Genomic DNA, 14,282 nt, shown 5'->3' with positions numbered 1-14,282 from the left:
ATGGTATGAATGCCTTAGAGATTTCTTAGTTGCTAATGCTTTCAAGGTTGGGAAAGCCGATCCAACTCTTTTTACTAAGACTTGTAATGGTGATTTGTTTGTGTGCCAAATTTATGTCGATGACATAATATTTGGTTCTACTAACCAAAAGTCTTGTGAAGAGTTTAGCAGGGTGATGACGCAGAAATTCGAGATGTCGATGATGGGCGAGTTGAACTACTTCCTTGGGTTCCAAGTGAAGCAACTCAAGGATGGCACCTTCATCTCCCAAACGAAGTACACGCAAGACTTGCTAAAGAGGTTTGGGATGAAGGACGCCAAGCCCGCAAAGACGCCGATGGGAACCGACGGACACACAGACCTCAACAAAGGAGGTAAGTCCGTTGATCAAAAAGCATACCGGTCAATGATAGGGTCTTTACTTTATTTATGTGCTAGTAGACCGGATATTATGCTTAGCGTATGCATGTGTGCTAGATTTCAATCCGATCCTAAGGAGTGTCACTTAGTGGCGGTGAAGCGAATTCTTAGATATTTAGTTGCTACGCCTTGTTTCGGACTCTGGTATCCAAAGGGGTCTACCTTTGACTTGGTTGGATACTCAGATTCCGACTATGCTGGATGTAAGGTCGATAGGAAGAGTACATCAGGGACGTGCCAATTCCTAGGAAGGTCCCTGGTATCGTGGAACTCTAAGAAACAAACCTCCGTTGCCCTATCCACCGCCGAGGCCGAGTATGTTGCCGCAGGACAGTGTTGCGCGCAACTACTTTGGATGAGGCAAACCCTCCGGGACTTTGGCTACAATCTGAGCAAAGTCCCACTCCTATGTGATAATGAGAGTGCTATCCGCATGGCGGAAAATCCTGTTGAGCACAGCCGCACAAAGCACATAGACATCCGGCATCACTTTTTGAGAGACCACCAGCAAAAGGGAGATATCGAAGTGTTTCATGTTAGCACCGAGAACCAGCTAGCCGATATCTTTACCAAGCCTCTAGATGAGAAGACCTTTTGCAGGTTGCGTAGTGAGCTAAATGTCTTAGATTCGCGGAACTTGGATTGATTTGCAGCATACATGTATTTATGCTTTTGATCATGTTCCTTTCTGCATTTTGTTGCTTATTATGGTGCTCAAGTTGTACAAACACTCCCTGGACCTCACAAGTCCGTTGCAAAGTGATGCACATGTGTAGGGGGAGATGTGTTACAACTTGACCCTTTGAGACTAACCATGAGCTTGAGTTTCATGATTTAGTCTCAAAGAAGGATTGAAAGGGAAAAGGTGGAATTGGACCATGCAAGACTTCCACTGCACTCCGATGAAAAGAGTAACTTTTCCAAGTTCATCTCATGTACTTTTATTGCCTATTTTGCTCTTAATTGAAGAATTTGGTGAGGCAATGAGGTTAAAGGGCCAAGATTGATCCCGTTTTGGTGCTTGATGCCAAAGGGGGAGAAAATAAAGGCCAAAGCAAAGTGATAAATGGATCAGCTACCACTTGAGAGATTTTGAAAATAGTAGAATAGAGCTTTTTGTTTTGGCAAAACTCTTTTATTGTGTCTCTTGTCAAAAGTTGGCTTCTTGTGGGGAGAAGTTGTAATTATGGGAAATAGGGGAAGTTTTTGAAATCTTTGATCAATCTCTTTTGGAATGACTCTCTTTATGCTTCAACATGTGTGTTTGACTTAAAGATAGAGATTTGAGTTTGATTTGCAAAAACAAACCAAGTGGTGGCAAAGGATGATCCATATATGCCAAAAATGAATCAAAATAAATTTAAGTGTTATTTGAAGTGATTTTGCACTTGTTCTAGTTGCTTTATGTTGTGTTGGCATAAATCACCAAAAAGGGGGAGATTGAAAGGGAAATGTGCCCTTGGGCCATTTCTAAGTATTTTGGTGATTGAGTGTCAACACAAGTGCTTAAATGTGAATCAATGCCCATGGATGAACAAAGTGCAAATCTAGAGCAAAGGTATGTTTCTAAGTCTTAGTACATTGGTTTTGTGTACTAATATACTTGTCTAAGTATTAGAAACAGGAAGAAGAAGAAAAGAAGAGAGTTGGCTGTGTACAGCCAAGAGGCTGTTTCGGTCTGGGGCACCGGACTGTCCGGTGGTGCACCGGACAGTGTCCGGTGCGCCAGGCTGCCTCGGCCGAAGAGGCCGCTCTCGGGAATTTGCTGACGGCGTACGACTAAAATTCACCGGACTGTCCGGTGTGCACCGGACTGTCCGGTGAGCCAACGGTCGGCCGGGCCAACGGTCGGCCGCGGATTCTGCGCGCGACACGTGGCCAAGCCAACGGTCGGAAGGGGGCACCGGACTGTCCGGTGTGCACCGGACATGTCCGGTGCGCCAACGGCTCTCGCATCTGCAACGGTCGACTGCGCTGTTTAAGGAAGGAAATCGGGCACCGGACAGTGTCCGGTGTGCACCGGACTGTCCGGTGCACCCGACGACAGAAGGCAAGATTGGCCTTCTGGATTTGCTCTCAACGGCTCCTAGCTGCCTTGGGGCTATAAAAGAGACCCCTAGGCGCATGGAGGGAAAACACCAAGCAACCTTAGAGCATTCTTGATCATCCACACTCAGTCTTTGCGCATCCGATTGTCATTCTAAGTGATTCGAGCTCCGTTCTTGTGAGAACTTTGAGATAGTCTTTGAGCTCGATTCTTGGCCGTGTGTGTGCGCATTTCGCTGTGGATTTGTGTGTGTTGCTTCCCTCCCTTACTCCGTGCTTCTTTGTGAATCTTAAGTGTAAGGGCGAGAGACTCCAATTTGTGGAGATTCCTCGCGAGTGGGATAAAGATAAGCAAGGCAAAACACAGTGGTATTCAAGTGAGTCTTTGGACCACTTGAGAGGGGTTGATTGCAACCCTCGTCCGTTGGGACGCCACAACGTGGAGTAGGCAAGTTTTGTACTTGGCCGAACCACGGGATAAATCACCGTGTCTTCTCTGTGTTGAATTCTTTGTGATTGTCGTACTGTGCAAGATCTCCTCCTTAGCCACTTGGCAATTATTGTGCTAACCCTTAACAAGCTTTTGTGGCTATAAGTTTAAGTTTTTACAGGATCACCTATTCACCCCCCCTCTAGGTGCTCTCAGGATGGACGGGATTAGATGATGTGTTGGGCAAAAGATAGCCGTGAGATTATAGATAAGCTGTGCAGATTTAATCGTAGATACCTCCCTGGGCGATTCAATCTGGACCGTAGAGTTGATCGAACGGTTTGGGGCGCGTCAGACTTCATAAAAATATAAACCCTAGAATTCCGATCCGACAGTGGCGATCGTGTACCGTTTCGGTCCACTCTAGATCTAATTCGAAGCACACATTTTAGATCCAACGGCCAGACACAGTCGATACCCCTTCGCGGGTCAGATTTGCACATGAGCCCCTCTGTTTTTATAGAATAAACCCGCCGTCCATTACAGTTGTTCACTGAGTCTTGGAATTCTTACACCGAGACCCCTGCACTTTTCAGTTTTTGACGCACAGTCCAGGAAATAGAAAATCCAGTAAAAGTAATTAGAAAATGATTTTTTATGTAAAAATAAATGCTAGAACTTGTTTAAATCATAGAAAATTCATACTTAGTCCAAATTAATCCATTTCAGTTTCTATAATTTTGTAATATTATTGTTTATCAAATAGTGCCACTGTTTTGACATGAAAGCCAAATTAAAATTTATATCCTAATTAATCTTGTATCAAACACATAAAATCTTTGGAAACTCATAACTTAAAATCTATAACTCCAAAATTAATGATTCCTGTTCCTATGATCTTATTTTAATATGTAGATTATTAATGTGTATTTTGTTTACATATTTAGTATGATGTTAATTTCCTATTTATACTATGCTTGTTTGTATTGTGGCGAGTAGAAGAGCCAGTGGCTGAGGATCCTAGTGTTCAGTAGGTAGAAGTTGTTGAGCAAGAGCTCATTGAAGGCAAGTTGTGCCCTTGACCACTTTTTACCCAATAATATTTCTTTAATACTACTTATTCATGCATAGGTTTAATTTTGATGGGTCCCAATAGGTCTCCCTAGTCTGATTATCTTTTACCTTGTTTATCCCTGAATCACTTGGGTAGATTTGCTATTGCTTTACATGGTTTTGGGATAATATTTCAGTATATCTATGTTTCAATTATTTTGTTATTTTATTTATGTTCATGTCATGATCATTACCTTTAATTGGAACATGGAGCTTAACTTGAGAAACACATGCCACCACAAGGGTGGAATGGGACGCCCTTGGCTGACTAATTAGGAAAGCTAGTGGAAGACTACCTTACCCGAAAGAGGCAAGGGCAGTAGAGGACTAGTCATGTATGGAGGTACTCGGGTTAATTTTGCTGCGATGGCGGTCAGACGAGGGATTCCTACAATTGCTCTTCCCATAAACTGTAGCGGGTTTTCGGAAGCTAGTGGAACTTTGTAAAGGCCTCGTAGTGTTGCTCTGCTTCGCTTCCTTGGTAGAGGTGTATGGGAGTCGCGATCCCTTGGCAGATGAGTAACATGACTTTTGGTACAGGGTACAATGTAACGCCCTGAATTTGGGGGTAGAATTTTTTCTTCTTTTCTCTCACCAAATTCAGGCGTTACTCTTTTCTTTTCTCGTTCTCTCGCTAAGCCTTGACCTTTTCCGAAGTTTTAGCGGGGTTCGGCTTGGAATTCCCGTGTTAAGAAAAACCCTAAATTACTTTATGTTGTTTGATGCACCATGCCGAACTATGCATTCTTTGATTGCTTAGGAATGTAAGTGCATTCATCTAAGAAGATCGGATTTCGAAAAGACGAAAAACCTTTTCTTTCTTTTTCTTTTTCTTTCTCTCCCTCCTCCTTTTCTCTCCCCCGCGCCGTGGGCCGCCCCGGCCGGCCCAGCCGCCCCCGCCCGCGCCCCCTTTTGGGCCCAGTTGGCCCAGCCGCCCCTCCCTCTTTTCCCCAAAACCCCTCCCTCTCCCTCCCTTTCCCCCATTTTCTCTCTAGCCGCCGCCCCCTGCAGCTCGGCCGCCCCCTGCAGCTCGGCCGCCCCGCCGCTCGGCCGCCCGTCCCCGTCCCCGGTGAGCCCTCCCACTCTCCCTTCCCTCTCCCCTCCCCTCCCTCTCCCCGGTCAGGTCGCCGCCCAGCTCGGCCGCCCCTGCCCGCGCGTCCAGCCGCCGCTCGGCCGCCCCTGTGGCCGCCCGGTTCGGCCACCTGCCCGCCCGGTTCGGCCCCCGCCGCTCGGCCGCCCGCGCCCCCGGTTCGGCCGCCTGCCCGCCCGGCTCGGCCGCCGCCTTGGCCGGCCCGGCCCCCTGCGCGCCCAGTTCGGCCGCCCCCGTTCGGCCGCCCCCGCTCGGCCGCCCCCTGCCCCGCGCCCGCGCCCTGCCCAGCCGCCCCTGCCCCAGGCCGGTTCAACCGCCCCCCTGTTTTTTTTTATTTTTTTTATTTTATTTCAGTTTATGTCCTGTTATTTATTTTATTTTAGGCAGGTTAATCATTGTTCATGTTATTGAAATAGGAAACTTAATTTAGAATTCCGTTACGCTAGTTAATTCATATAATCAATTGTTTATCCAGTTCAATGTTGATCAACTAAAAATGACTAGGTTTCCATTAGTGCATATAACTAAATTCTTTTGTTAGAACCAATTGTAACTAATCGTTAGTGCATAAGCTTTAACCCCTGCGAGACCTTTTCCCGTTTCTTTCTAACCATAATGAATGCGATATCGAATGTCATACTTGATGCATATTCACTTTATTTGTTCCCTTGTATGATGTACTGTTTGTTTCCCAATTTGAATGGATGAATGTATGTATGCTTGCAATCGCATAGAGAACGATCTGGTCGAAGAGCCCGAGGAACTCGCAGGAGAAGCCCCTGAGCAGCAGTCGGTTGGTGGAGGCAAGTGTCCTTTGACCTATCTCTGTCCTATTCATTCTTTAATTCACCTCCCGCTTTACACATTTATACCTAAGGATTGACTAGCTTTTGTTATCCATGTCCTTGATTACCTATTTGGGTTGGATTATTATTACCTAGCTTTATGCTATTGCTTAACTCTAATTAATGAACATGATGAGATTATCTATGATACGCTGTTTTCCCTTATCTTATTATGATGTTGTACTTGTGATCTTCAAGGGGGCTCGAGCGGTTTCTCGAGTGCCTCTCCGTAAGGACCTGTTCTATGGATGACCGCCCGGGAAAACAGTGCAACCATGAGGGTAGAATGGGGTGCCCTTAGCTGAATAATTAGAGGATCCGGGATGTAGTTCACTTAGCCGTCGTGCCGTCAATGGGGCTCGGTGTATGCGGCTCGCTCTGCCAAGGTTGATTTGTCCCTTGGGGAGGAGTGCGGTACATTTAGGAAACCTAACGGGTGGCTACAGCCCCGGGGAATCTTTGTAAAGGCTACGTAGTGATGCCCTGCTAGGCCACCTAGGTAGTGGTCAATGGGGAGTAGCTCTCTCCGGGCAGAAAGGGAATCACGGCTTGTGGGTAAAGTGCACAACCTCTGCAGAGTGTTTGAAAACTGATATATCAGCCATGCTCGCGGTTATGAGCGGCCAAGGGAGCTCCAGTGATTAGTGGTACTTGATCAGAGACATTGTGGTACAGGTGGCTATGAGATCGATGGTTTGGTTATGGCTATGGTGCTGGTAAGTGGTATTCTTTCCGTTTGGAAAGGGTACATCGGGTTAATAACTTGGGTAATGCTAAAACTTGGCTTTCTACTAGTAAGTAATAATCTGACCAACTAAAAGCAACTGCTTGACTTATCCCCACATAAAGCTAGTCCACTACAGCCAAACGGGATACTTGCTGAGTATGTTGATGTGTACTCACCCTTGCTCTACACACCAACCCCCCCAGGTTGTCAGCATTGCAACCACTGCTCAGGCGAAGATGAAGCTGTGGAAGGATGTCACACCCGGTTTTGAAGGTAAACCGAATGCGAACCATGTACGTGCCAGGATCAGTAATTCACGTACACAGCGATTACATAAATGACTCATCATAGCACAATGCTTCGAATTACGATAAAGAATAAGTAATAATATTACAAACTAGAGTCATTTACATAATATAAATCAAAGTACGCAGAATCGAAACGTAGCCAACGTAAACAACCCACCACAGGCAGCTGACTGGGGGAGATCGCTAGCCTAATCATCGAACTCGTCGAAGTCCTGGAACTCCTGGAGATCCGCCTCGACGCCTTCTTCTTTACCTGAGCATAGGTTGCACCAAAGGCAACCTGGTGTTTTGTGAAAGCAAGGGTGAGTACACATCAACGTACTCAGCAAATGTCCCGTTTGGCTGTAGTGGACTAGCTTTATTTGAGGTTAAGGTCAAGCAGTTGCTTTTAGTTGGTCAGGTTATTATTACTCATTGAGAGCCAGGTTTTAACATTAACCCAAGTTATTAACCCAAAGTACCCTTTCCAAATGGAAAGAATACCACTTACCATTACCATAGTCATAACCATCATCATCATCATCATCTGTAAACCAACCATCTCTGATCAAGTATCTCTAATCAAAGAGGATCCCAAGGCCGCTCATAACCGTGAGCACGGCTGATATATCAGTTTCATTCCCTCTGCAGAGGTCACACACTTTACCCATGAGCCGTGATTCCCGTCTTGCCCGGGGATCATGACTCCCCATTGATCACTTCCTAGGTGATCCGGCAGGGTATCACTACGTAGCCTTTACAAAGATTCCCTAAAGGTCATAGCCGCCCGTTAGGTTTCTCCAGTTTGATAAACACAGTACCTCTCCCCGCAGGAGGGTGACTAACAAAAGCAAAACGAAAGAACCTCGGCACTCAGCCTCGGCAGAGCAAGCACTGTGCCTGGACCCCATTGACGGCACGACGGCGAAGCAACTACACCTCTAGTTCCTCTAATTAATTAGCTAAGGGCATCCCATTTCACCCTCATGGTTGCACTGTTATCCCGGGTGGTCTCTCAACGAACAGGTCCTTACGGAGAGGTACTCGGGAAACAGCCCGAGTCCCCTAAATGCCACAAGTATACCATCATATCCAGAATAAAATCATAGTATCATCATTGTATCTCATCATGTTCATTGATTAAAGTAAAGCGCTAGTAGGTAGCTAACCATAGTAACCCAAAAGGTAAATCAAGGACAGGGTAAATAGAAAGCTAGTAAATCCTTAGGTTGTTCATAGTATGCGGGACAATGTATTATAAAGTAAATGGGACATAATGGGTCAGAGGACACTTGCCTTCACCAAAACAGATGCTCAGGGTCTTCAACTTCGTGGAACCCAAAGAGCTAGATCACTTGGTCGCCGAAGCTTGACCGTCGATTCCTCGAAGTTCGGAAACGAATCGCGATCCAATCGCAACGCGAAGCGAAGACAAACAGACACAAGCAAACAAACATATATATGCATAAGAACATTACACCATACAAGATAAAATGTTATAAAAGCGAGCAATATAAAATAGAGAGCGCTTCTACGGTTACGCGAGAAAAAGAACCATGATAGACGAAGCTATGGTCGAGGGGTTAGCACGTTTACGTTAAACAAGTACTAATTAGAACATCTAATTCAACATAATTATATTAATTGATATTAATCAAATATAAATTAATACTACTACTTAGTTTTGACTAACTTACTATTTTAATAGTTGACAGTTAAGCAAGTAACTTAATGAATATGAGCGATTCTAAGCGAGACGAATTAAGGACGCACGACGTGCAAACACGATGTGCGCAACGCGCGGACACAAACGACTTAGCGCGCGGACAACGCGCGATACGCGCGAACGGCACGCGGCAAGGCGCGTGACACACGCGAACGGCACACGACAACGCGTGCGAACGACACGCGCGACACTCGCGAACGACACGCGACGACACGCGCGGACCGACCTGCGAAACTAATAAATAAACAACGTGATTAAACTAAATAATTATTAATAAATAACATTTCAGTTAAGGTTAATCATATTGATGACTAATTATAAATGCGCAAATCGAAATCCTAAATTAGGTTTTTAAATTGAAACGTCGTTCTAGTAGCCACTGGTTAAACAAACGTCTAACTAAATTAAATAAAATGTACAAAAATTGGGATAAATATATCTAAATTAAGATAATTTTAATACGAATCTAACGCAACTTGAATGGATCGAATCGGGTTTAAAACGCAAAAGTTATAAATGTTTTAAATCATACTGTAATTCGCGCGGACTAAATTTACGAGACTGCCATCGTCTTCTTCCTCTCCTCATCTTCTTCCTCCCATCCATGGAAGAGAGAGGAGGGAAAGGGGGCTGCGCAGGGGAGGACGAGACTGGGCCGGCCGGGGGCGGGCGCGGCCGCACCGGGCGCGCGGGGCGCGGCCACAGCCGCCGGGGAGGGGTGCGCGCGGGCGCGGGAGCACGGGACGCGGGCGCCACCGCCGGCCACCGCCGCCGCCGCCGGGGAGGGAGAAAGGGGCGCCGTCGAGGAGGGGAAACGGAGGGGGGAGGGGCGCCGCCACCGGGGAAGGTGAGGGGAGAGTGGGAGAGGCTCTGCACGGATGGGAAAACGAAGAAACGAAGAAACCCTAGGTGCAACAATGGAGGTTTCTCACCGGGGAAGAAGACCCTCGCCGGAGCCGAGGAGAAATCCGTCGATTGCCGGAGATTTGGGGATCCAATCGATGAACCGAACGCGCTGCGACAAAGCCTTCGACGAGACGAACGCAGCGGTACCCTCGGATTCCGCAGACGATGCACGGATTGGGAGTAATTGCTCGCCGGAGTTAGAACCGCCCCGAACTTCAGCGAGCAATACCGGGAGCTAGGGATTGGATTTGGGGGAAACGTTTGGTGTTCTGGAACGGGCTCGACGAGATGAAGCCGGACATGTATATATACCTAGGGTTTGGACGAGATAAAAATTCAGTTAAAATTCGGATTTTACTATTTTTAAAATTCGAAAAAGCCTAGAAATCCATATTTTGTGCTCAAAATATTATAGATACTTTCAAAAATTCCAGAAAAATTCCTATAAATGTTTTGGGACCTAATGAACTCAAAAAACATAATTAGAATTTCTAAAAACATTTTTAAGTTCCACAAATAAATAGATTTTGGTTTCCGGAAAATAGAAAAATATTCCGAAAAATATGAAAATTTACCGAGCGCTTCTATAAGATATGTTAACATGTTTCAAACACATTTTGCACTTAGAAACACCATGCAACGGCATGAATGCAACAACCAAAGTGCCTCTAGGGCTCATTCCACTAGGTTTACGCTAATATAAAACAAAATGATTCTCCATTTTTAGGGAAAAGAGAAAGGAAAGCGAAGAACTGAGAGAGTAACACCTGAATTTGGTGGATATTAGAAAAGAAATTTTATACCCTCAAATTCAGGGTGTTACAAATCTAACCCCCTTAACAGAATCTCGTCCTCGAGATTCAAGAAGAGGCTAGCAGGAAAATGAGATTGGTTCATTGGTTGTTCACAGCTTTTTCTAACTCAACTTTGACTCCGCCGGCTTGACTTGTGGATTGGTTGCTTTGACCATCAGATGCTTGAGACCGATTGATGCAATTCTTGAGGATCTCATGGACCTGTGGGTTAGGACCCACACACGCTTTCGATGCGCCAATCTGATCTTGTTGGTTGATGTTGATTGCATTGTCTTCATTGGGGTTAGCGGCTAACCCCCTTAACAAGAGCATTGATACACACTTGATGAAGATGTTGTCGACCCTGGTCTTGACTGATTTGGAGGAGTTGGAGGTTGCCAAAAGGACAGGTGCAAGAGGAAAGAATAACGAGAAAAGGTAAGTATAGACAGATTAGAGAGAGCAGGGGGAGAACCCAACTACTTAACTCTATGGCACTCACCTAGTAAACAGATTCCATTACGGTCCAAGGGCCACAACACATCAACACTCATTCCAAAGAAGCAAATCAGTCATAGCAGAAGGACAAACATCATGAGCACACATCAACAAACATCTCATTGCTATACGTTCCTTTTAATTAAATGGTGGTCTTTCCTTGAAAAGGGAAACTACTCTAAGGCCAACAAAAGGCAAGGGGAATAATAAGACATGGAGGCTAGGGGCATGAGCATAATAAAGGATGGAGCTAAAGCAATGATTGTAACTGACAAGGGAGAGAATGCAACCAAGGTCAGGATAGGTAAAACACCATTCTCAAATCGAGATGGAAAAGATGATATTTCAAAAGGTAGGCATAAGATAACATCATGGAAAGATCTAGAGATTACAAAGGTAAGGGAGGTGAAAGGCAAAAACACACCAAAAGATAGAGTTAGGACAAGACTTGCAACGCGACAGAGGAAAAAGGGAATGAACAAGAGCGGGATAGGCAAGACGTCACTCTTGAAATGAAATGGGAGAGGAGGCTTTAAAATGCAGGTGCAAGATAAGCATCATGGTAAAGATCAAGGGATGACAAGGGTTAAGGTGATAACAGACAAACACAACCAAGGATGTATTTTAGACAAAACTTGTGAGGCATCAAAGAAGGGGAAGCAATCAATGATGAAGTAGGTGAGGCATTATCCTCAAACAACGATGAAAAAAAAAGCAGGCTTTAAAGGGTAGGTTCAAAGTAAGCATGAGGGCAAGGGCATAGATATCACGAGGGTTTAAAGGTGATAACAGACAAGGATGTAGGAGAGGAGGTAAATGCGCATAATAACCAAGGATATAAGTACCACAAAGGATGGAGTTAAGACAAGACCTGCAGATGAAAAATAAGGAGGTACGTCCAATGGCCAGATAGGTAAACAACCACTCTCCAATTGAGGTGGAAGAGAGGAGATTTTAAAGAGCCAGAATAAAGATGAGTATCAAGGCAAGATCGATGGATGACAAGGAGGTGGTGATAGCAAATAAGACACATAGCAAAGGATGGAATTGAAACAAAACTTGTAAGGCGACAAGAAGTGAAAAAGAAATCAAGGGAGAGGTAGGTAACTCGCGACTCTCAAACTGGGTTGAAAGAAAGGGGAGGATTTAAAGGATAAGTTTAAGGTAAGCATTTAGGTAGAAGACATAAATATCGCAAGGGCCAAAGGCGATAACGAACAAGGGTGTAGGAGAAAAGATAAAGGCCTAGAAGAGCAAGTGGTACAAATACAATAACGAATGGAGTTAAGTCTAGGCCTACACGCGGTAAAGAAGAGGATATAGTCAAGGGTGAGATAAGTAAAACATATCTCTCGAATTGAGATAGAAAAGAGGGGATTTCAACAAGCAGACCTAAGATAAGTATCAAGGCAAGATCTACAGATTACAAAGGTAAGGATGATATCAAACAAAAGCTACACAAAGGATGAAGTTAAGGTAAGACAAGACTTGCAAAGCGACAAAGGGAAAGGAAACGAACAAGAGCAGGATAGGGAAAATAACACTCTCGGATTGAAATGGAATAAGTGAGGCTAAGAAATAGGTAAGCATCATGGTAAATATGGAGAGAGGTCAAGGGTCAAAGGTGATGATAGGCAAGGATATAAAGGAAGAGGTAAATGTGCATAAAAAACCAGGAATCTAGGTACAATCAAGAATAGAGATAAGATAAGTCTTGCAAGAGGTAAAGTATAGGATATAACCACGGGTGAGATAAGTAAGAGACCACGCTTGAACTAAGGTGGGAGATTGGAGGTTTTAGATAACGAACATAGCGTAATCACCAAGGTAAGATTGAGAGATGAGAAGGGTAAAGGCAATAAGAAACAAAAGCACAACAAAGGATGAGGTTACAAACTCGCGAGCCAAAGAAGAGGATACGACCAAGAGAAAGAAGGTATGAGACGAAAGAGGGGCGATTTTAAAGGGCATGTATGAGACAAACATCAATGTAGGATATAGAGGTGATAAGGGTAAATGTGATAATGATGAAAAGCATAATCCATGGACAAAGTCAAGGCAAGACTCACCAAATGGCAAGGTGGAGAAAACAATCAAGGATAAGATAAGTGAGGTTCCGACAGAAGAGTTGAAGTAAAAATTCATTACCGAAGGAAGTTACAAGGAAACAACGAGATTACCACAGGTGCGCAAAATAAAATGATCACTCATGGATCATTAGGAAACAAGGGTGGTCAAGGGCATGTTAACTGAAATATTTCAAACAGATATTGGGACATAAAGGTAAGCATATATAAAAATAAGAGTATGCAAGATTCCAATGGTACGAGCATACCAAAACCAAGAAAGTACAAATTGCCAAAAAGATAGCGACTTATCAATAGAATAGGAAAGGGTCTCAAAAGACAGTAAGATCATGGACATATAAACTGAAATGTTTAAATAGGTAGTAGAGGTACAAGGGTAAGTGCTTTAGATTAAGGGATAAGGGTATTAAAAATGCAAGGATACGAGCATGTCAATAACAAAATGGAATAGAGATGGTCAAATTGTAGCAATTTAATAATGGATGAGGAAAGAGTCCCAAAAGACTAAAGGCTATGGTCAGGGGGCATCTACAAAGATGTCGCAAGCACAAGATGAGATCAGATCTAATAGATTGAGAGAAGTATAGACCATACTAGAATAAAATAATTTTTGTCAAGGGGGCATATAGGAGCACAACATAGAATTAGTCAAGGTGACTAATATTTTGAAGCAGAATCAAGGATGAGATGAAGTAATAATCAATAAGTCCTTAAAACGGCCAATGCTACTCTAGGTCAGCGGTTCTACAGTCAGCACGGCTTTGATACCACTTATGTCACACCCGGTTTTGAAGGTAAACCGAATGCGAACCATGTACGTGCCAGGATCAGTAATTCACGTACACAGCGATTACATAAATGACTCATCATAGCACAATGCTTCGAATTACGATAAAGAATAAGTAATAATATTACAAACTAGAGTCATTTACATAATATAAATCAAAGTACGCAGAATCGAAACGTAGCCAACGTAAACAACCCACCACAGGCAGCTGACTGGGGGAGATTGCTAGCCTAATCATCGAACTCGTCGAAGTCCTGGAACTCCTGGAGATCCGCCTCGACGCCTTCTTCTTTACCTGAGCATAGGTTGCACCAAAGGCAACCTGGTGTTTTGTGAAAGCAAGGGTGTCGGGGACCATAATTAGGGGTACCCTCAAGGCGCCTAATTCTCAGCTGGTAACCCCCATCAGCATAAAGCTGCAAAGGCCTGATGGGGACGATTAAGTCGGGGATCAGTCCACACGAGGGACTCGATCACGCTTCACCCGAGCCTAGCCTCGGCCAAAGGCAGCCGACCTCGAGAGACT

Source organism: Zea mays, chromosome 9 (genome assembly GCF_902167145.1).
Source record: "Zea mays cultivar B73 chromosome 9, Zm-B73-REFERENCE-NAM-5.0, whole genome shotgun sequence".
NCBI classification, from domain to species: Eukaryota; Viridiplantae; Streptophyta; class Magnoliopsida; order Poales; family Poaceae; genus Zea; species Zea mays.
Note: the sequence above shows the minus strand (reverse complement) of the source record.